At 48.1% G+C, this 20,538-nt stretch overlaps 1 protein-coding gene across 2 annotated transcripts in view; it reads right to left on the minus strand.

The window, feature by feature from the left end:
* CHD9 (chromodomain helicase DNA binding protein 9) overlaps positions 1-20,538 on the minus strand; it is a 223,413-nt gene that overhangs the window by 190,078 nt on the left and 12,797 nt on the right. Inside the window, exon 2 of one of the 2 annotated variants that reach the window (XM_055412768.2) lies at positions 8,727-8,794. The exons of the other annotated variant lie outside the window; for it this stretch is intronic. The gene's annotated coding sequence lies outside the window, so the exon portion shown is untranslated. The remainder of the gene's footprint in view (positions 1-8,726; positions 8,795-20,538) is intronic. 2 annotated transcript variants of the gene reach the window in all.

The raw sequence follows: 20,538 nt of genomic DNA on the forward strand, positions 1-20,538 counted from the left end.
TCACGGACAGAACTAACTGGGACTCTTTGAGAGGCACATGGAAGGCTGTCCCCTCTCTCTCTTTTGTTCTACTGTGGAAGGCTTTCCGGCTCTTGTTGTTCAGTTTCTAAGTCGTATCTGACTTTTTGTGACCCCATGGATGCAGCACACCAGGCTTCCCTGTCCTTCACCATCTCCCGGAGTTTGCTCAGACTCATCTCCATTGAGTTGACGATGCCAACATCTTATCCTCTGTTGCCCCCTTCTCCTCCCGTCCTCAATCTTTTCCAGCATCAGGGTCTTTTCCATGAGTCGGCTCTTCACATCAGGTGGCTGAAGTATTGAAGCTTTAGCTTCAGCATCCCTCCTTCCAATGACTGTTCAAGGTTGATTTCCTTTAGGATTGACTGGTTTGATCTCCTTTCTGTCCAAGGGACTCTCAAAAATCTTCTCCAGCACCACAGTTCAAAAGCATCAATTTTTAGGTGCTCAGCCTTCTTTATGGTCCAACTCTCACATCTGTACATGACTACTGGAAAAACCACAGCTTGGCTCTGGGAGCTGCTTACAAGCCGCTCACCCATCCCCATGCCCTGGAACAATCATTGATATTGCAAGAGACTGGAATCAGAAAGACTCCAGACCAGGTTGTAGGTGGGCAGTTTCTAATTGTCACATTAGCTTAATTCTCTAAAGCCAAACAACAGAGATAATCATACGGCCTCTGCTTGACTAAAAGGCATCAGTGAGGACATGACATAACTGAGAACAAAGTACTTATCAAACAGAAAGATCTGATACATTTGTGAACCATATTTGACCCTTTCTTTGCTGCTAGATTCCTAAGATCAAGGATAGTGCCTGGCACATAGTAGGTACTCAACAAAAATACTTCCCAAATGAATGAACTGGAGTATTATGGATTAGAGTAAAACTAATGATGATGAGGATAATTCTTTATTATGACATGATAATTAATCGCATCTTGACTACGTGCCAGGCAAAATGCCAAGTTTTTCCACTTAAGCTTCACAACAACCCATTGAAGGAGGTGCCAATATTATTCCCATCTTGCAGGTGAGTTAATGCGACACAGCCACACCCTAGCGGAATAGGTTGTTACCCAAGAAATATAATTTAGGGGGTTCGGAGAGGCTCAAGCCCTGAAGGTGGAACATAGATGGCCTTGGTATCTGAGGGGTCACCGTGATGATCACTGGATTTCAACACCTTTTTCGTGCTTCAGGATTCCAAATAAAAGTGCAGATGCCTCTGGAAAACAGTTCAACATAATGTCTAATCAGGGAGTAATCTCGTTTATCTGTTTGCTTCCTAAGTGTGGATGGTAGAGTTCTCTTGTAGGGAAGGGATTCAAGAGAGATGCCTCAGTGAGTGGGGATTACACGTGGCGGACTGGAGGGCTGCCAGGACGGGGACTGCGAAAGGGTCCAAGATGCATGTTGACTGTTCTGTTGAGAACTGGCCTAGGGACTTCAGGAGGGCAAAAGGGGATTTGGGTCCCTAAATTGCTTTTATGGGATTTAGCAGCTGGAAGATACTAGAAGAAGTTTGTCTCAGAGAGAAGTAGCACTGTTGGGCAAAGGTCATAGGAGCCTTGCTTTTCTGCTTAAATTTTTATCAGGAGGATATATTCACGTACTTCTTGTGTGGTTAAAAATCTACTGAGAGAAATGAAAAACGAAGCGAAGCAGGGGTGGGGGAAGGTTGAGAAAAGGTCGTGGGTTGGATTCTCCAAAGGAACACAGCTTCCAAGCCTGCACAGCCTGAGCCAGGCTGCAGTTCTCCAGGGCTTGGCTGATTTACTGGAGATGAACGGCAGCCCCCAGCCTTCTCAGGGCACGGCGGCCAATGAGCCTGATCCGCAGCTGGGGGGCACGTATTTGCCTTTGCAGTTGGCAGCATCTCCGTGCCTCTGAGCCTTCCTCATGAGAGACTCATTATGCAGTTTGGTCACATGCCCTATGCATTTTAATGAATGAGTCAGGGGACAGACTCAATTTGAAAGAGGAATTGCAGCTCTCTCGGCTGGGTGAAGGGCTCTCAAGGGGTGCTCTCACAGCTTTGGAGGACAAGAAAAGCAAAGACAGAAGCTATTTTCGTTTAGCAAAACGAAGGTCAGAAGGAAGGAAAGAAGGAAGGAGGGAGGGTGGGAAGGAGAGAGGAAGGAAGGAAGGGAAGAGGGAAGGGAGCAAGGAAGCAGGGGAGGAAGCAAGGGAGAAGAGAAAAAAGCAGAAAGACCAGAACGGTCCAGAGTTCAGAAAACAGCCCAGGAGCAGATGCAGCCACCAGACACTCCCTAGCTCCTTTACCCTCCACTTCTTTACTCAAAACACTTAGTGAGCTTTTTAAGCGCCAGCTTCCATGCTAGGTGGGGGAGTTACAAGATAAATGAGATAGAGTCCTTGCCCGAAAGGCCTCTGCAATAAAAAAAACAAAACAACCCAGTTAAGTCAAGTCAGAGCAACTACCCAGGGGTCTCGGTTGGGAGGTGGGATGGTCCTGGGGAGGAAGATCCCCTCCTGATGGTCAAGGGCTACCATCTCTCCAGCACGCCCCACTTGCCAGATGTGGGGTGAGCGTTCCACAGTGAGCGTCTTGCTGAATCCTGGCAATGAGCCCACAAGGCAGATCCTGTTGCTGTCACATTTTTTCATGAATAGGAAACCGAAGTGTAGAGAGAGCAGCCTGCCCAAGGTCACCCAGGGATTTGAACTCGGGTCTGTCTGACTCCGGAGCCCTTGGCAGCTTGGGTCTCTGCTGTCGGCCAACCACTAAATGGGGGAGGCTGGGGAAGGCCTTTCCCTTCCCAGGCTTCCTTCCAAGAACACTCTGAACCCCCAGGAGGAAGAGGTTGGGGTGAGTCCAGATGCAGTCCGCGCCAGGCAGCCTGGGAGCGGATCTGAAACCTCCCTGTGCGAGGCTCTGAGACCTGGAGCCCAAGGGCAGCGGGGAGAGGAAGGAAGCACAGCCTCGCGGCGGTCAGTTGGGGCGGCGTGCCCGTTCCCAGCCTCCACACCGCAAAACACAGGGCAGCAGATGCTCGGCAAATGGGTGTGTGGGAGGGAGCCATCCCTTCAGATGGCGGGCGGGCAGGCAGTGTCACCGAATTACTCAACAAAGCCACCTCGGCTTTGAACTTTGAGCCAGGCTCTGCTGGAACAGGGCCTGGGCGGGGGTAGCGGGGGAAGGAGGAGGGCTCCCACCACTGCGGAGAGGATGTCTGCCACCCCACCCCACTCCCCCTACCCCCCAAGTGGGGAGAACACAGCCTGGGAAGAAGCCAAGAACTGAGAAGCCGCTGCACACCCACAGTCTCATGAATTTTTACAGCTGGAGAGAAAAAGCCCGTACACAAACACAGCGGGACTCAGGGGGCCCTGGGCTTCAGTGCTGGAGAGAAAAGCAAGGCCACCTGCCATGAACCTGGACTCTGCTCAGAGACAGGCAGCTTTTACTGAGTGATTACTACATGCCCGGGCTGTCACACACAGTATCCACCCCCACCACCAGTCCTTACCACCTCCTTCACGAGGGAGGTACTGTCATCACCCATTGTGCCTAGAAGAGATGGATGCCCAGAGAGATGAATAACTTGCGATGGTCACATGTTTTCCCCACTTCTGGTTTCCATGAGGAGGGATTTTCCCTAAATACACTTTGGATCTTGACTCTCACTGCCCTTGCCCACGGAATGACATCTGACTGGAAAGCTCAGGAAGGCCAATCCGCCACGTTCCGCTCCGTTCCCTCTGCCTTCCAGGTTGTTAGGAAGCCAATTTTTGTCCTTTCACTAAGTGACATCGCCCATGCTAGCTTTCGTGATAATTAAGGCCGTACCTTGGCTCTCTGCCATTCCTTTGTCTTTTTATTCAGTGTGTTAAGAACTTGGATGCAGAAGAGGGGTGCTGTGTTTTGGGAGGCTCTTTGGAGAGCCCAGGACTTCCCTCATGGCTCTGATGGTAAAGAATCTGCCTGCAATGCAGGAGACCCAAGTTCAATCCCTGGGTAGGGAAGATCCCCCGGAGAAGGGAATGGCAACCCGCTCCAGTATTCTTGCCTGGAGGATTCCATGGACAGAGGAGGCTGGCGGGCTACACTCCATGGGGTCACAAAGACTTGGACACTACTGAGTGACTAACATTTGGAGAGCCCAACAACACTTAAGAGGATCCCGAGGACTGCTGGCCAAACCACCCCCATTTGACCGGGGATTCTTCTCTCTCTCCACTTCTTGGCAAAGGACACTCTTGGCTCTGGGACCAATTTCCCTTGGGAGAAGTCAGCCCGGCAAAAAACACAGCCTTAGCCTTCCCCTACTCCTCTTCCCCCCCCTCCTTTTTTTTTCTAGGATGAGGAAAACTAAGTCCTGTACTCAATTTCTTGTGGTAAAGGGAGTGGGTCATGAGAAGGTGTTCCTGGGGTGGCAGAGGTTTGGCCCATGTACCAGCTTTCTCCACTGCCATCTGCCAGGGCATCAGTGATGGGTACTTGACCCACCCAGGCTGCTGCCAGTCTACACTGCTTACTTTGGAATGAACCTGGGCAGCTGATCCAAACTCCCTGTCAGGTCCTGATTAACCCATACAGGGTACGTCCCAGTTTCCAGTTCCAGTGGGTCTGCCAGGGAATTCAGAGCCAGTTATGGTGGCAAGGTGGTAAAGAATCTGCCTGCAATGCAGGATACAGGGGTTCAATCCCTGGGTCGGGAAGATCCCCTGGAGGAGGGCATGGCAATCCATTCCAGTACTCTGGCCTGGAAAATTCCATGGGTAGAGGAGCCTGGCAGTTTCCAGTCTATGGGGTCACAAAGAATCAGACAGGACTGAGCACACACTCTCACGTTAAGTGGGACTGTCGGCCAGCACACCCTCATGATCTTGCTGTCTGACTGTGGCCAGTCTTGACCCGCTCTGTTCTGATATCCTCAGCTGTAAAAGCGGATAGTACGCGTCCTCCTGTCTGTCTCCTAGGAATGCAATAAGATCAAAGAGGTAGCACATATTTGAAAAACCCCCACTTCCCTGGTGGCTCAGATATTTGAAAAAGAATAAAAATAATCCAAGAGATAGAAGGGAATTTTTAAAAATCATATTCATGAGCTTTGATAATGTGCCCAAAGATTTACAAAGCATCTAAAGTGAATATCTTCAATACTGTCACCAGGGCTTAGCCACATTCGTTCTGGTAGCCTTGCCCAACTCCCTCTGCAATTTCCTTCTCATAATCACCTACACACACACCCCTCCTCCCTGGGCCCCCAGTCATACAGATCCAAGGACTCTGCCTACGCAAATGAGTGCGTCTCATTTCCCTGGATCACATGACTGTGTCACAGATAGTCATGTGACCCAAACAGGATCAGTGAGACTTTTCCTAGGACTTTTGGGAAAGAGATTCTGAAAATCTGGAGAGGATACAGGGGCTAAAACAGATGTTGTCATCTTCTTTACGACTTTAACCCAAAACTCAAGTTGAAACATAAAAGATGGAGCCAAGAAGCAGAGAGAAATCAAGTCCTGATTTTGACATTAGAACCCCAAACCCAGCCAAGGCCACCGGTGATAATGTGATTTATAATAAGAAATATTTGGCCTTCTTCCATAGTTGCTGGCATGGAGGTCCTAAAACTCTTGGAATTTCCTAAGTGAACAGAGCTATAAAGGTGTCCTTTGTTATGTTAATAATGTGGCTTTTGGAAAGTGCCTAAGCACGGGGGCTGGTTACCAAGAGAACCAAACAAGTGATTAGAAGATTGGAACTTTCAGTCTCACCCTTGTGGACTTCCCCAGAGGGGAGAGGGTTTGAGACGGAATTCATTTCCATGTGGGCAATGAATTAATCCATCAGGCCTCTGTGGTGAGGCCTCCAAAAAGCCCCAGAAGGACTCCATTCAGAGAGCTTTCCGGTTGAACCCGTGAACTGGGGAGAGTGGTGAGCTGGAGAGGGTATGGGGGCTCTCCACCCTCTCCCCTCACCTTCCTCACGCATCTCTTCCATTCAGCTGTTCCTGAGTTACATCCTTTTATAATAAACTGAGTTCTGTGAGCTGCTCTAGGCAAATTAAAAACACTGGAGGAAGAGGTCCAGGGAATCTCTGGTTTATAGCTGATTGGTCAGAAGCAGAGGCTGGACTTGTCACTGGTGTCTGACACGGGGTGGGCTTGGAGTGAAGGGCAGTCGCGTAACCTGTGGGATCTGGTACTATCTCCAAGTAGATGGTGTCAGAACTGAATTGAATTGTGGGATACTCAGCTGGCATCTGAAAGAGTTCCTTGTTGTTTTGGGGAACGACCCCAAAATCACACAATGGAAATTGGGTCCGAAACCTTTTCACCACCCCTGGACTTCTCAGCTTAAGGTAAGCCCCCAAGTTCCTTTTTTGCCCAAAGGTGTCTTGGCTTGGATTTTCTGTCCCTGGTTACCAAGAGAATCCTAATGGATACGGCATCATCTCATTTAATCTATTCACCAACTGGGAGCTAAGGACTGGAACCTCTACAGACGAGAAAGACAAACAGGCACAGAGAAGTGACGTAAGCAGTAAAGGCAGGTTTGAACCAGGGCTCCTGGTCTCTGGAGCCTGCATCCTAACCACTCTCCAGGGGTTGGCAATATATCCAAGACTCACAATCAGCTCCATCACAGACTCTAGCCAGGCAATGCAGAAGACCTAGGTTCGATCCCTGAGTCGGGAAGATCCCCTGGAGAAGGAAATGGCAACCCACTCCAGTACTCTTGCCTGGAGAACCTCAAGGACAAAAAGCCTGGTGGCCTACAGTTCATGGGGTCCCAAAGAGTCAGACATGGCTGTGCGACTAACCCTGTCACTTCCAGGGCACCTGCTGGCAGAGGACAAGCCCTGATTCTCCTGCAGCCAGTGGCTGAGCGAGGACCTGATTTACCTGGTGACCTCTGCCCCCCATGTGCCCACTTCCTGGAAGAAAAGCACCAGTAGAGGAGGAGCTTAGTCAACTTCCGCAGGGTTTAAGCTCGGATGTCAAAGGCCTGAAAATGGCCTTTGAAGGCTTGAAATGGCCCACTATCATCTCCTTCCAAGGACTGATGCTTCAGTGTCTATGTTTTTGACTTCTATTCTCTCTCTCTCTTTTTTTTTTTGGCCACACCACATGACATATGGGATCTCAGATCCCCCACCAGTGATGAAGGGGAAAGAGTGGGGAGTTTAAATGCCCTCTCCAGCTCACCCTCTCCCCAGTTCACATGTTCAACCAGGACGACCTCTGAAGAGAGTCCTTTTGGGGTTTTATGGAGGCCACACCACGTAGGCCTGATAGATTGAGTCATTGCCCATAGTGGATTGAACTCTTTCTCCAGCCCTCTCCCCTATCCCCCACTGTGCAAGCATGGAGTCCTAAACACTGGACTGCCAGGGAATCCCCTAGAGTTCTACTCCTTTCTCTGCAGATCCCTGAGTCTGGTAAAATCCAGGGCTTACAACCTGAGCTGACAGTTTCATAGGAATAATGGCTTGGGGAGGGGTTTAGGGTACCAGGCAAATGGTGGGGCTGGAAGAGGAAAGGGGTGCAACAAGGGACGTCTGAGAACGTGGTACATTTCAGCTGAGGGAGCAAGTCAGCCATGTCGTTTTGATAATGGGATCAAATAAGCTATCTGAGATATCCTACGAAATAACAGGGGGATGGGGAAAGGAGGTGGAACTACCGAGGAAGTAAGATGGAGCATTAGCTGGCCACTGTGGAAGCGAGGTTACCGGCCTGTGAGGGTTTATTCTGTCTACACGAGCATACGTTTGAAATTTTCCATAGTGATATTTTAAAGTATAACGAATAATTTTTTAAAAATATGTTTTATGCTTTTATTCTTTGCAGAGCCCTTGACACATATCTTGTGTGCCCCTCACAAAGGATTTTTCCCCCATTTTAAAGATGGTAAAACTGAGTTTCAGAGAAGCTAAGTCACTTACACAAGGTAGAATCGAACCCAGGCTTTCCAACTCTTGTATTCCAAGGTTAGTCTGGGGTGGAGGGCAGCAGAGGCAGGTTAGCAGCCCCTGCTTGACAGGGACTGACAGGCAAGGATGGCGACAAGATGAGCCACTCCCGTCCACATCTGTCTTGCCCGGAGGCAGCCCAGCCTGTGTGTAACTGGAGTGGCACAGACGGTGGCAGGGCCTCAGGGTTAAGAGTGCCGGCGGGGAAAGCTCCCAGCCACTGATTTCACGTGTTCCTCGGTAGTTAAGAAAACACTGGGTCTGGCACAGCAGGCTCTGGCTCCAGCCCCTTTCATGGGCATCCTGAGGACTGGTGCCTGAACATCTGGGTCTGATAAAGCCCACGTGGGGTTCCCCGCCACCTCTGCCATAACCGTTTCCGCACATACCCTTGAAGCTCTGTGCGTGTGGCTGGTCTTTTCTTTTCTTTCCTCCAAAACATATGGATTTCCAGCTCCGATTTCAAACTCAACGACTCCTCTGCTATAAACTCCCCCAAAGCTCTCAATTTCCTTTTTCCATTGCTCATTCTTTCCTAAAGTGCATGAAAAAGCCTCTCTTAGCTCTGTTCCAATTTCCTTGTTTATGAAAGAAGGGCAAGGAGAACAGTGATTTCAGTGATCAAAGTTAAGCAAGGCCTGATTCCTTCCTTAGGAGAACGCACCTCCATGACCTGGCAGATCCTGACTTCCCAGGTATGAGAGCAAATCACAGGAAAGCCCTGACTGGCCCCCACCCTCCTCCAAATGCTCACCCTGCAGGAGGTCTGATGCAGTGCAGTCTGCTTCCTTTATCTGGCTGAAACATCCACTTTGAAAGTCACTAATGGAATAAAAAGAAGGAAAGTCACGGGCATGATTCCCGGAAGGTTATTGCTGAAGTGGGAGTGTATTATCTGGGAAGGGAAGAACAGGTCCTTGCCTGCTCCTTAGCCAGTGGCCTGGTATTTCTTCATGATGATGGCAACGTACGACCTACAGGCAGAAAAAACCCAGTCTTGGGTACTGAAATACCGGATCCGTCAACATCAACAGGGTGAGGGAGGAGGAAAAGGGGTTCCTGAAGCATCTGGGGGACAGAAGATCCCCATCCAGGGAGAGACCTGCAGGTGCCTTCAGGGCCCAGCAGGTACCATTAGCGATGAAAGGCAGTGGACACTGGTTTCAGCCTGGAGGAGGGGGTGGTTTAGTTGCTCAGTCACGTCTGACTCTTTTGTGACCCCATTGACTGCAGTCCGTCAGGCTCCTGTGTCCATGGGATTTCCCAAGCAACAGTACTGGAGTGGGTTGCCATTTCCTTCTCCAGGAGCTCTTCCCAACCCAGGGATCAAACCCTGGTCTCCTGTATTGCAGGCAAGCTCCTACACTGCAGGTGGATTCTTTACCAACTGAGCCACCAGGGAAACCACCTTCAGCCTGTCGGAGCCCGGGCAGTAGCAGTGGGGTCTGGAAACAGCACATCCTCTCAGAAAGGCGCAGCAGCTGCCCACCTCTGGCTGGTTATTCCTGTGGGAGAACGTGAGCCTGGTGTTGCCAGATCTTTCATTTTTCTATAGATGTGGAGATCTGGATTTTATATGAAATCTTCCAATTTGGGAACTGATTTCAGATGAAAAATATTGCAAAGGCTGACATTATGAGCTCAGTAAGATCTGCTGGTGGTTAGCCCAGTTTGCAGCCCCAACCTAGGGGCTCTCCACGTGGTCAGCAGGCCACTGGGAGAAGCAGCCAGGAGGTCAGATGCAGCCAAGGGGCAGAGGGCCCTGCCTGGCCCAGGAAGGAGGTGGCCCTGCCTGCTGATCCCTGGTTCATAAAACACTTGGAGGCTTCTGTCATGTTATCACACTGGATCAGCTGCCAGTTGGGTCCTTACCAATCACCCTCCCATCCCCTTTGGAAATTCTCCTCCCCAAGGCAGTTCACGTGGCCAGCTCAGAACTCTTTCTTTGGGAGAGAGAAGTCGACACTTCAGCCTCTAGCCACATTTGAGATAACCTTCAAGACAACTTAAAATTCACCTGCCTGTAGAAGAGCAAGTGATACCTTCCTGTTTCTCAGGCTCAACAAAACCATGACCAGTATACTGCATATTTAAGGAGCTCTTTCCTTCCCCCAGAAAAGTCACACTGCGGCAGCCTGGATGGCAGGAAGGAGTTTAAAGGGGAGAATGAATACATGTATGAGTATGACTGAGTCCCTTTGCTGTCCACCGGAAACTATCACAACATCGCTAATCAGCTGTACACCAATATAAAATAAAAAGGTTTTTTAAAAGTCACGTGGTGCTTTGAGGACAACTGCTGTTCCTGTCTGCGAGATAGAAAAGAGGCACAGAGTTGGGAGCTATTTGCCCAAAGACACATTTGCGAGGACTCCGAGTACCTGGCAGAACCACGCAGTAAGCTTTTTCTTTTTTTTTAAGTTCAGGTGTCTCCCTGATTTGTACATAATAAAGGTAAGTAGGATGTCCTCACAAAGGGATGGTGTAGTAATCTAGAGGGCAGAGAGAGATGAGAAAAGATTTTAGGCATGGGGATTCTCGGAGGTCCAGTGGTTCATACTCCTTGCTTTCACTGCGGGAGGCTTGGGTTCGATCCCTGGTGGGGGAACCTGGATCCAGCAAGTCACAAAGGTGTGATCATGGAATCTCTTTCCCTGGCATTACCTCTACTCTGCCAGTTAGGTTTGCAATTCCCTGTATACACGGATGAGAAAGCTACGTGGGAGGAGTTGACAAGAGCAGAGTTTCAGACCAAGGGAAAGTACATTGCACAAGCGATTGGCTGCAGCAGGGTGTGTGCGTGAATCTCGGGGTGGGGGGAATGCGTCTGTGTATTTGTGTGTGTGTGTGGGTTTGCACGCTTCATTTGTATGCAAGCCATTCTGGTAGGAGGAGAAAGGAGAAGGGTTGTTTCTATACTTCAGTAAATACAATACTCTCCTAAGAGAACCTTCTTGACTCCTGTCTCTTTCATCTCACCAACACACTTTTGCTATTCATCTAATCAATATATATTTATTGAGCACCTTCTTGGCATATGGCACTGTGATATGCACTGAGATTACATCAATGAACAAGAAAGACACAGTCTTCGTCTGCAGGGGGTCCACAGTTTATGAAGGAGGCAGACAAGTGAATGGGGAGATGCCATTCTCAGATAGGGGATGTGGATAAGGAAAGGCCATGGAGGAGAAGGCGTGACCTGATAGGCTTGGGGGCGGGGTGTGGGAAACAGTGTTCTGGGAGAACTGAGGTCTAAGCTGAGATCTGAAGGATGAGTTAGAATGAGCCAAGCAATAGGGAAGGGGAGCATTTCAGGTAGAGGAAACAGCACGAGCAAAGATCTGAGGATCGCATTCCCCAGAGCGCTGGATGGAAACGTGCTGTTTGAGCTAAGGTGAGTTCCACCTTGTGTGTGTGTTGAGGGGGGTGTAGGGGTGGGGGTGGGGGGTTGGTTCGTGGAGTTCTGGAGCCAAGTATGGGACCAACATGGCACTGGTCAGAAGCCAACCTTGAAAATCACTGTTCTCTGATTTAAACTGCTCAGTTAAGAGCATTTAAAATGCTCCCCAGGGACTTCCCTGGGGGTCCAGTGGTTGAGACTCCACACTTCCAAAGCAGAGGGTGTGGGTTTGACCCCTGGTTAGGGAACTAAGATCCCACATGCCCCATGGCCAAAAATTTTTAAAAATAAAAATTAAAAACAATAAATGAAATGCACTGCAGTTGTTAGGGTGCTGAGAATACAGCACGGAGAACGAAGCGTTCAGGGGACACAAATATAGACCCTTATTCTGAGGAAAGACACAAACCCAGAACCTGAGTCAAACTGACTTTTAAATTCCAATTTACAACAGAGGATATTCATACTGCTTTGTATCTCTCCCTTTCACGCACTCACACACACATGCACACACATGGTGAACTAGGCAGGTTAGATTTTTTTTTTTTTTAATGTTATTTATTTATCTGTTTGGCTGCACCAGGATCTAGTTCCCTGACCAGGGATTGAACCCGGGCCCCTTGGTTTGGGAGCGTGCAGTCAGTCATTGGATCACCAGGGACATCCCTACGCTATTTTTTACAGAGAAAGAAACTGAGGTTCAAGGAGGCAAAGTATCCGAGGTCGCGGGCTCATTCATTCCCTCACTGACTCAGCAACCATCAGTCGAGCGCGTGCTGCTGGCAGGCTGGCCCTCGGTGCTACAGAAACAGCGGTGAATGACATACCCCCACCACCCTCAGGAGTCAAGGTTCAAACCCACTGCTTCCAGTCTCCATCCCAGAGCCCCTCCCAACACGCTGAACTGCAGTTGGATATGTGGTCTCTGGGGTCAACATTCCAGGAGACAGGTGTTTTTGTCGGCGCTATCCCCATTCCTAAACATCCCATCGAAGCAAAAACAGCAGAGCTGCCACACAAATCTATCTTCAAGGCAAGGTGCAGACCCAGACTTGCCCTGTAAGGCCCTCCCCTTTAGAAACTGTACCCACCAAAGGTTGTCCTGGCCCTGGTGGTCTCTGAGTCACTGAGAAATTTCCTGTTGCACCTCCACCCCCTGTACCAGTCCAAAGCGAATGCTTTTAAACCCTCACCTTGTCCAAGCCTTCCCTCTAAACACTGTCTCATGGAAGTAGGGATGGGATAAAGGTTCTTTCAAAGCAAAACGGGGAAGATTGAGGGGAAGAGCAGCAGGGAGCAAGCAAGGGGAGAGGAGACACCAGACCCACCCGGCTTCCCGCACCAAGGTGCTGTGAGCCAAAGCTGGCCAAGGTCAGAGACGACTGGCCAAACCCGACCAGACAGACACCCAACCAGACAGACGGCCCTCAGAGGCCTGGGAGAGGCTGGTACATCTCCCCAGAGCCTGGGCAATGTTATTTCCTGGGGCAAAGCAAGTCACAAAGGATGAAAGCTGATGACTGAATGTCTGGGGCTGGGTGGGAGGCCCTGCCAGGAGGTGGGGGTGGCGCGGTGGAAAGGGAGGAGGGGTGGAGGCTTGGCTGGTTTTGCACAGACACATCTCTTCATTTTTCCAGACTGGAAAAAGCTGTTTGGGCTGTGCACATTTGCAGAGAGCCACGGTATTTACTACGCTTCCTGGCTCGACAGATTTCTTTCTGTCATTCAGTTGAACGCAGCTTGTATTTTTCAGAGCCAGAGCTGAACAGACCGTGGAGGCTCTTCTTCCCCCACGTTATGTTCAAAAACACAGCACGAATGACTCAAATAGCCAGGCTCGCATGGGCAGCAGGAGCGGGTGGGGGTAGCATGTTGTAGAGATAAAGACCCATGTTTAGACAAACAGTGTCTTCCCCTTGGAGGGACTGAATGATGCTCCTTGTTTTCTCAGCCCACGTTGTTTTTTGAGCAGCCGGAAGAGCCAACTGCTGTAGCAGAAACTGATGCCTGCACTTTGCACGTGACTCTCTGTTATCAATACTGACGGCAGTGGGTAGTTCAGGGGAGTGCGATAAAGTGGTGAATACACAAATACAGAAAATCCCTTCCTGGGACTTCCCTGGTGGTCCAGTAGTTAGGACTCTGTGCTTTCACTGCTGGGGGCCCAGGTGCAATCCCTGGTAGGGGAACTAAGATCCCACAAGCCATGCAGAACAGCACAACCCAACAAAACAAAGTTATCTGTTGAACTGCCATACGCTAAGACATTAGTGCAACTCAGCAAACAATAACCAAGCACATTCCATGTGCACGGTACGGTGCCAGGGTGGAATGTCCAAGCTGACCACAACTAAACATGCACTTTATCTTTTTAATAGAAAACGGCTTGTTAGCCCAATGGCATTCACAGACAAAGGTGGAATTCCAGGCACCAGGGATAGGCCAAGTCAGTAAGGAAAGTCTTTAGGGGTAGGGGTGGGGAGGGGAGAGCTTTGTCAAACCCCTTCACATCATTCTCCTAGGTTCCTGTACGTGTAATGCCAGCCCAGCCAGCCAACCCACCACACTGAGAGTGTAGTCATCAAATCTTGCTCAGAACCTCAGAGTCATGCTGCCCAAGAGTGGGAGCTTCATCTTCAGAGAGGACATAATGACATATTCAGACAACCTCTGACCTCGCCAGACAGGGGGAGGGTTAATAAACAAATACCACTGATGACACAGGTTAGCATTACATGATGCCACGGTAAACAGCCTCTAACCTCATCCTCTTCTTGAATTGGCAAAGCACAGAGTCCTCTTGCATTAATTGAAAGAGACAAAAAACTCACCCAGGCTTCTCCTCAAACCTGCTTTTGAGTCAGGAGCCATGGAGTGTGGGAGGGGTGGAGGCAGGCGAAAGAAAGTGGGGGAGGGTCTCCATGAGACCAAGGGAGTCGGGGGAGCTAGGAATTCTGTACAGTCCAAGTTGACGATGCCAGATGTAGCTCAATTTTTTTTTTCTTAAAAAAAAAAAACAAACTATTAAGGGTTTCCTTTCCAAAGTGGAAATGCAGGGATAGAAAAATGAGTTTTGGTTGCCATGGAAATAGGAGTTGGCTGGGGCCTGCAGGAGCAGCAGCTGGAGCAGAGCTAGTGGCCGGGAACCTGGCCCCCTGACAGAGGGGGCTTCCGGCTAGGGATAAGACAACAACAGGCTTTAGCAGGAAGGAGAAAGAGGAAAGAAGACAGCAGAGGAGACAGAGATTGTGTCTCCAGACACCACAGCCTATAAATTCTGCAGACATCTGGGGGGCTACAGAACGGGGTGTGTGGGGGGGTGTGTGCATGCGTGTGTGGCTGTGCTGTATGTGTGTCCTCACAGGCCACAAAAATGAGAAGCAAAATAAATCCAATGGAAAAGAACGGTTGAGAAAAAGCTAAGACAGCTGAATGGCTGGAGAGGAGAGGCCTGCCATTGAGAAGCCCTCCCAGGAGGCTGGGGAAACGCCTGAACAGGGACCGGCCCTCACACGCTGCACTCCCTCACCTTTTGTCCCCACTCAGCTCCTCAAACTGAAACTGGCGTGGGCCAGTAACACAGCCGACGAAATCCCCACAGGGTTAGCAAGGCTATGGGTGTGGGCAGGGTGGCTGTTCTATTTCAGCTGTACCTTTGGCTGACTGCTTTTGTTCCAGGGAGAAAGTATCCAGAACTGTGGGGTCTTCCAGCCTGAGGCTTTAAAGTGGTCTGGATGTTCTCAACATCACATTCTGGGAAGATGCTTTGATAAGGCCTTGGGGACTTCAAGCGTCTCCTGGATCCCTCAGCCAGGCCCACCTGAGGGACTATTTTGTCATTCCCACACCTACCCCAGTAACAGGAACCACCCAGGGTCTTTCCTCCCATCACAGTGGGGGATAGTGGACAGGGAGACCTCACATTCACGAAGGGACTCCAAGTTATGCTTTTGTCACTATACAGTCCCATTACTCTCTCTGTATGTGCTGTCCCTGAGAAACACTGAGAGGATCATATGATTTAAACTGACCACCATTCTGGTATCTTGTTTTACATTTCTTCATTTTGCAATACATCAGGAGCTTCAAAAAGTACAAGTGAGCACAAAAAAGAATAAAACACTTAGGACTAAACTGAACTAAGGAGGTGAAGGATTTCTACACTGAAAACTGCAAAACATTGCTGAAAGAAATTAAGATAAAAATAAATGGAAAGACATCCCATGTTCATGGATTGGAAGACTTAATATTAAGATAATACTCCTCAAAGAGATCTACAGATTCAACTGCAACCTCTACCAGAATACCAATAACAATTTTTTTTTTGAAGAAATAGAAAAATCCATACTGAAATTCATAAGGAATTACAAGGAACCCCAAAAGCCAAAACAATCCTGGAAAAGAACAAAGCTGGAGAACTCAGACTTTAGGATTTCAAACCTTTCAAAGCAGTCACATGTTCTTTTGTTTACTACAAAACGGACAGATATGTAAACCAGTAGAATAGAAAAGAGAGCCTAGAAATATACCCTGGAATATATATGGTCAAATAACCATTATGACCTTATTTCAACAGGGTGCCAAAACCAGTCATCCGGGAAAAGATGATCTTTTAAACAAACAGTGTTACAAAAACTGGATATCCGTATACAAAAGAATGAAGCTGGACTTTCACTTTATACCATATACAAAACTTACCTAAAATGAACCCAGACTTAAACATAGGATCTAAAACTGTAAACTCTTACAAGAAAACATAAGGGAAATGCTTTATGTCATTGGAATTGGCAATGTTAGAGTTAGGGTTAAGGTAATGATTGCTTGGATATGACAGCAAAAGCAGAAGCAACAAAAGAAAAACTAGGTAAACAGAACTTCACAAGGACACTAGTGAAAAGGGAGAAGGGAGTGAAAAGGGAGAATGGGAGAAAATATTTGCAAATCACGTATGTGATAAGGGATTAATATCCAGAATACACACAGAACTCCTACAACTCAACAACAAAAAACTCAATCTGATTAAAAATTGGGCAAAAGACTTGAATAGACATTTTTCCAAAGAAGATATTCAAGTGACCAATAAGCACACAGATGATCAACATCCCTAATCATTAGGAAAACGCAAATCAAATCTATGAGATCCTATTAGAATGACTATTAATGAAAAAACAAATAATCAAAGCAGAAAATAACAAGTGTTGGCAAGGATGTGGGGAAATAGGAACCTCTGAGTATTGCTGATGGGAATGTAAAATGGTACAGCCACGGTAGAAAATGGTAGGCTGTTTCTCAAAAAATAAAATGTAGAGTTACCTTACGGAGAAGGCAATGGCAAGCCACTCCAGTACTCTTGCCTAGAAAATCCCATGGATGGAGGAGCCTGGTAGGCTGCAGTCCGTGGGGTCGCTAAGGGTTGGACACGACTGAGCGACTTCACTTTCACTTTTCACTTTCACACATTGGAGAAGGAAATGGCAACCCACTCCAGTGTTCTTGCTTGGAGAATCCCAGGGACGGGGACCCTGGTGGGCTTCCGTCTATGGGGTCATACAGAGTTGGACACGACTGAAGTGACTTAGCAGCAGCAGCAGCAGCAGAGTTACCTTATGATCCATTATGGGTATATATCCAAAAGAGTTAAAAGCAGAAATATCTGTACACCCTTGTTCACAGTAGTATTATTCACAATAGCCAAAACGTGGAAGCAGCCCAAATGTCCAACAACAGAAAAATGGACAAACCAAATGCTGCAAGTGCATACAACAGAATATAATTCAGCCTTAAAAAGGAAGGAAATCCTGACATATGCTGCAACATGAATGAACCCTAAAGACACTATATTAAGTAAAATACTCCAGTCACATAAGGACAACTATTAAGTGATCCATCCTTACATGTAAGGTACCTAGGGTCGTCAAAATCATAGAGACTGAAAGTGGAACAGTGGTTGTCAGAGGCTGGAGGAAGGAGAAAATAGGGGAAGAAATTAAAACTGATTAAACAGTTAAATCCATTGTTTAATGAGTATGAAGTTTTCATTAGGAAGAAAAAGTTCTGGAACCACCTGGATAGGGACTGTAGTGATGGCTGCAATTGTGCTTAATGCCACCAAACTGTACACTTTCAAATGGTTAAAATGGTAAATGTTAAGCCCTGTATATTTTATCATAATTTAAATATATATACATATACACACACACGTATATAAAAGTTGGAAGTAAACGAGGGTCACTTTGCCCTCTGGGAAGTCCCGTTAGACCCAGTAAGCTCTGAGGAAATGGCCTTTTCCCTGCTTCCTTTGTCTTGTCGAAACTCAGCACAGGTGCAGACAAGACCACGGACTGGTGTTGGGGGGCTCAGAGTGTGCAAGCGGGATAGAAAAATGAACAAAGATGAGGACTGCTGGGGGGAGGACTCGGGGGTCTCAAGCGATAAGGGCTGTTGGGCAAGAGTAGGCACAGCAGGGCCCTGGCAGTTGGGAGGCAGAGGGCGGGGGTGCTTCCCGCTGGGCTGCTGGGCGGTGCCCCAGGAAGTGGTGCTGAAGCGGCTTGAGGGAGTGAGGACGTGCAGCTGTGTGAGCTGCTGGCGGGCACTCGAGGTGGATCGTCTGCTGGGCGTGCGGTGCCACTGAGAGGCAGAAGTTGAAAACGAAGATGAAAATGCTGTGGAGCCACCTGGAGCTGGAGAGAAGGCTGGTGGGCGGGGAGAGGAGGTGACCTGGGAGAAGGGGACCCCTCGCAGGAACTGTGGCCACAGTCACTTGGGAAAGGAAGCGCTGTGAAGGCGTAAGGATGCCTTCATTTCTTGTGAAGGATGCTGGCCTACATTTCTAACCATCTGGAGGCAGAGTCAGATGGAATGTGAATGCCAAACTAACAATAATAACAACCTATATTGGAGAAGGACATGGCACCCCACTCCAGTACTCTTGCCTGGAAAATCCCATGGATGGAGGAGCCTGGTGGGCTACAGTCCCTGGGGTCGCAAAGAGTCGGACACGACTGAGCGACTTCATTTTCACTTTCATGCACTGGAGAAGGACATGGCAACCCACTCAAGTGTTCTTGCCTGGAGAATCCCAGGGACGGGGGAGCTTGGTGGGCTGCAGTCTATGGGGTCGCACAGAGTCGGACATGACTGAAGTGACTTAGCAGCAGCAGCAGCAGCACCATATTAACAGAGGACATACTAAGTATGTCTTTAAAAAAAATTGGGGTATAGTTGCTTAATAATAGGGTGTTAGTTTCTGCTGTACAATGAAGTGAATCAGCTATATGTATACATATATCCCCTCCTTCTTGGACTTCCTTCCCATCCCCCCAAATCCTACCCCTCTAGGTCACCACAGAGCATCAAGATGAGCTACCTGTGCTATACAGCAGCTTCCAATTAGCTATCTGTTTCACACATGGCAGTGTATATATGTCAATCCCAATCTCCTAATTCATCTCACCTCCCTCTTCCTTTCCCCAACCCCTGTGTCCACACATCCATCTATACATTTGCATCTCCAATCCTGCCCTGAGAATAGGTTCATCTGTACCATTTTTCTCTGGTTCCTCTGCCTTTTCTAAAACCAGCTTGAACATCTGGAATTTCACGGCTCAGGTATTGCTGAAGCCTGGCTTGGAGAATTTTGAGCACTACTTTACTAGCGTGTGAGATGAGTATCGAAAAAGCAAGAGAGTTCCAGAAAAACATCGATTTCTGCTTTATTGACTATGCCAAAGCCTTTGATTGTGTGGATCACAGTAAACTGTGGAAAATTCTGAAAGAGATGGGAATACCAGACCACCTGACCTGCCCCTTAAGAAACCTATATGCAGGTCAGGAAGCAACAGTTAGAACTGGACATGGAACAACAGACCGGTTCCAAATAGGAAAAGGAGTACATCAAGGCTGTATATTGTCACCCTGCTTATTTAACTTATATGCAGAGTACATCATGAGGAACACTGGGCTGGAAGAAGCACAAGCTGGAATCAAGATTGCCGGGAGAAATATCAATAACCTCAGATATGCAAATGACACCACCCTTACGGCACAAAGCGAAGAGGAACTAAAAAGCTTCTTGATAAAAGTGAAAGAAGAGAATGAAAAAGTTGGCTTGAAGCTCAACATTCAGAAAACAAAGATCATGGCATCTGGTCCCATCCCTTCATGGGAAATAGATGGGGAAACAGTGTCAGACTATTTTTTGGGGCTCCAAAATCACTGCAGATGGTGATTGCAGCCATGAAGTTAAAAGACGCTTACTCCTTGGAAGGAAAGTTATGACCAACTTAGATAGCATATTAAAAAGCAGAGACATCACTTTGCTAACAAAGGTCCGTCTAGTCAAGGCTATGGTTTTTCCAGTGGTCACATATGGATGTGAGAGTTGGACTGTGAAGAAAGCTGAGCGCCAAAGAATTGATGCTTTTGAACTGTGGTGTTGGAGAAGACTCTTGAGAGTCCCTTGGACTGCAAAGAGATCCAACCAGTCCATCCTAAAGGAGATCAGTCCTGGGTGTTCATTGGAAGGACTGATGCTGAAGCTGAAACTCCAATACTTTGCCACCTCATGCGAAGAGTTGACTGATTGGAAAAGACTCTGATGCTGGGAGGGATTGGGGGCAGGAGAACGGGACGACAGAGGATGAGATGGCTGGATGGCCTCACCAACTCGATGGACGTGAGTCTGAGTGAACTCTGGGAGTTGGTATGGACAGGGAGGCCTGGCATGCTGTGATGCATGGGGTTGCAAAGAGTCATACATGACTGAGAGACTGAACTGAACTGAACTGTACCATTTTTCTAGATTCCACACATATGCATTAATATATGATCTTTGTTTATCTCCTTCTGTCTTACTTCACTCTGTATGACAGCTCCTAGGTTCATCTACACCTCTACAAGTGATCTATTCCATTCTTTTTTATGGCTGAGTAATATTTCAAAACCATCCCAAAGAAAAAGAAATGCAAGAAAGCAAAGAGGTTGTCTGATGAGGCTTTACAAATGAGAGCCAAAGAATTGATGGTTTTGAATTGTGGTGTTGGAGAAGACACTTGAGAGTCCCTTGGACTGCAAAGAGATCAAACCAGTCAACTTAATGGAAATCAACCCTGAATATTCATTGGAAGGACTGATGCTGAAGCTCCACTCCTTTGGCCATCTGATG

The sequence above is a fragment of the Moschus berezovskii genome, chromosome 22, assembly GCF_049115385.1.
Source record: "Moschus berezovskii isolate FMDL1 chromosome 22, NW_MosBer_1.0, whole genome shotgun sequence".
Taxonomy (NCBI): domain Eukaryota; kingdom Metazoa; phylum Chordata; class Mammalia; order Artiodactyla; family Moschidae; genus Moschus; species Moschus berezovskii.